Source organism: Xiphias gladius, chromosome 1 (assembly GCF_016859285.1).
Source record: "Xiphias gladius isolate SHS-SW01 ecotype Sanya breed wild chromosome 1, ASM1685928v1, whole genome shotgun sequence".
NCBI classification, from domain to species: Eukaryota; Metazoa; Chordata; class Actinopteri; order Istiophoriformes; family Xiphiidae; genus Xiphias; species Xiphias gladius.
Window position 1 is genome coordinate 401805 of NC_053400.1, and position 2264 is coordinate 404068.

The window sequence follows — 2264 nt, forward strand, 5'->3', positions numbered from 1 at the left end:
ACCTGATCAAAACTCTGAGATTTCAGATAAAAATTCAGAGTATGGGCCAGGAGCATGGTACACTATAATAAATGGAATAGGCTTTAAAATTTTCCATGATGAATGTGTAAGACTAAGAACTAGGCTTTCGAATGAGTTATAATTGAGTTTAGGTTAGGGTTGATTAACAGGCTTGAGTTGAAAATGGCTGCAACTCCACCTCCTCGGCCGGTGCATGGAGGAATGTGAGTATTAATATGACTGGGGGACTAAATATATCAATATGATGATTTGATATTAGATCATTTAATAATACGGCTTTGGATTGGAGCGATCTAATGTTTAAGAGTCCAAATTTAATTCTCCTATTTTAGTTGTACTTCTGCAGTAGTGGTCTCAATTTTTATTGGACTTCTGTGTACAGCTCCTCTTCTGTTTATTTTTGATTTAATCAATTTAGGTGGTCGGGGGGCAGACACAGTCTCTCTGGGAGTTTGGGTGGGTGACTGCTTTACTGGAAGGACAGAGAAGCGTGTAAGACTGCAACTCTGCTTCCTGGTCTCAACTCTGGGTTGTCACGGTTTTGGTCTATTAATAAACTCAGTCAGACTTCTAGATATGAGAGCTGCTCCATCCAAAGTGGAATGTATGTATGCCTTCTCTCCTAATCAGACCAGGTCTCCCCCAAAAAGTCCACCAGTTATCTACAAAGCCCATGTCGTTTGCTGGACACCACCTCGCCAGCCAGCGGTTGAATGATGACATGCGGCTGTACATGTCATCGCTGGTCAGATTAGGCAGAAACCTCCGACTGGCATAATCCGGTGTGGCTACCGCTGACTTGAATAACAATCTCGTTATATTTAGGTTTATCTTTAGCCAGCAGTTTTCATTGTTGCCCACCCTGGCCCCAGGAATACATTTGACTATTTGCGCTGGTGTCCCTAACTTCACGTTTCTCACGATACAGCTGCCAATAACCAGAGCTGGTTTCTCAGCAGGTGTGTCGCCGAGTGGAGACAATCTGTTTGAAACATTGGCTGGTGGTGAACCTGAGGCTTCTGCTTAGGGCTACGCTTCTTGTTAGAGAAAGTCACCCAACCACCCTGGGTCCTGGCTGCTTGGGAGCTGCTGTGGGGAGAGTAGGAACGGCGCTGGGTCGGCTGGCTAAATACAGCAGCTAACGATTTGGTTTCCATGGTGCGGAGCCGTGCTTCTGATTCACTGAGCGTCATCTCCATCACTGAAAATAAACTACATTTATTACATGTACCATTATTGCTAAAGGAGGCAGAGTTGTTACTAAACATAAGGCAAATTGAGCAAGAAAGAGCAGGAGAGGGAGAGGGAGAGAGCCATCGGTAACTGCTAAGCTAAAGTAACTAGCAGACCTGAATAGCGTGTAAACAGCTGTGAAGTAGCAAGAAAGTCGCTAAAAGAAGGAGAGAGCTAAGGGTGCTTAAGCAGAACTAATGTAGGTTTTAATGTACAGCAGGTACTGCTGTAATGAAGAAAATATCAAAATTAACTGGGTAGAGGCAGAGCAGCAAAACTAACTTATAGTTCGATTACATTACTTTAACATCTGTGAACCATCGTCTCTTTGTCGACATTGGCTGACATTACTGTCTTTCACAGGCTATAGCTGGCTTAGTTTTAAAGCTAGAGGGAAGTTACTGTTATCATATTAAACTAGTTCTAAAGAAAAAGGTCCCTTCCTGTACACACTTATAACTTCTGCACTGTTTTTTTTTTAAAAAGTTGACGTTTCGGTCAGAAGACCTATCTCAAGACATTAGCCCATTGTAAAGTGATAGTGCTTACAAGAGATGATCATTGTATTTCTTAAAGCTGCTGTGGGTAAGATCTTGTTAACTTGCCTGCCATTATCCTTGACCAAGGCACTGGCATTAAAACTAGAGTTGGTTCCCGAGTGCTGGACTGTGGCTGCCCACCTCTCCTACATAGTTAGGATGGGTTAAAGGCAGAAGGAAAATTTGGGGTATATGTAAAATGGTGCCTAAAGACATTCATGAAGGGTGATGCAATTTCATGTTTAATGTCAGACTGTTACAGCTCATGGGAAAAATACCTCGTCACAGTACAACAAAGCAAGGGATAAAAGCAATAATAGGGATAAACAGCTTAACATGGATGAGGTAAAAAGTCATGCAATTATACAATAATGTAAATATAAAAATGAACCTATATGGATATGGAATATAACAGTAAGTATGTACAAGGTACAATCATTTAGGTAGTTATGTACAGGGACAGATGTGCAA

General features: G+C 41.8%; 1 pseudogene; it reads right to left on the reverse strand.

The window, feature by feature from the left end:
- Positions 1 to 554: 554 nt before the first annotated feature.
- LOC120789523 lies at positions 555 to 1602 on the reverse strand (annotated as a pseudogene).
- Positions 1603 to 2264: the final 662 nt, after the last annotated feature.